Source organism: Nannospalax galili, unplaced genomic scaffold (genome assembly GCF_000622305.1).
Source record: "Nannospalax galili isolate Female #2095 unplaced genomic scaffold, S.galili_v1.0 scaffold28, whole genome shotgun sequence".
In the NCBI taxonomy this organism is placed as follows: domain Eukaryota; kingdom Metazoa; phylum Chordata; class Mammalia; order Rodentia; family Spalacidae; genus Nannospalax; species Nannospalax galili.
The window spans coordinates 1,677,948-1,678,443 of NW_008359594.1; positions in this window are offsets into that span (position 1 = coordinate 1,677,948).

A 496-nucleotide genomic window follows, 5' to 3' on the forward strand; every position below is an offset into this window, starting at 1 on the left:
TCTTTGTATTGCTCCCAGAACTCTCTGAAGGGCTGGTTTTGTGGACATGAATTCCTTCAGCCTATTTATGTCATGGAAGATTTTTCTTTCCCCTTCGACTATAATAGACATTTTGGCGTGATATCGAAATCTGGGTTGGCATCTGTGGGCATTTAAAACTGGGAATACTTTGGTCCAGGCTCCTCTGGCTTTCATAGTTTATGCTGAAAAGTCAGCTGTAATCCTAATGGGTTTTCCTTTATATGTGTTATGTTGTTTCTCTTTTGCAGCTTTCAGTATTGTCTCTTTGTTTTGTATGTTTAGTGTTTTTACTATTATGTGCTGTGGAGAGTTTCTTTTCTGGTCCTGTCTATTTGGTGTTCTATATGCTTCTTGTATTTGTATGGGCATGTCTTTCTTTAATTTTGGGAAAATTTCTTCTAAAATCCTGTTGTAGATTTGGTCCATGCCATTATCTTGAGGGACTTCTCCTTCTTGTATGCCCATGATTCATAAG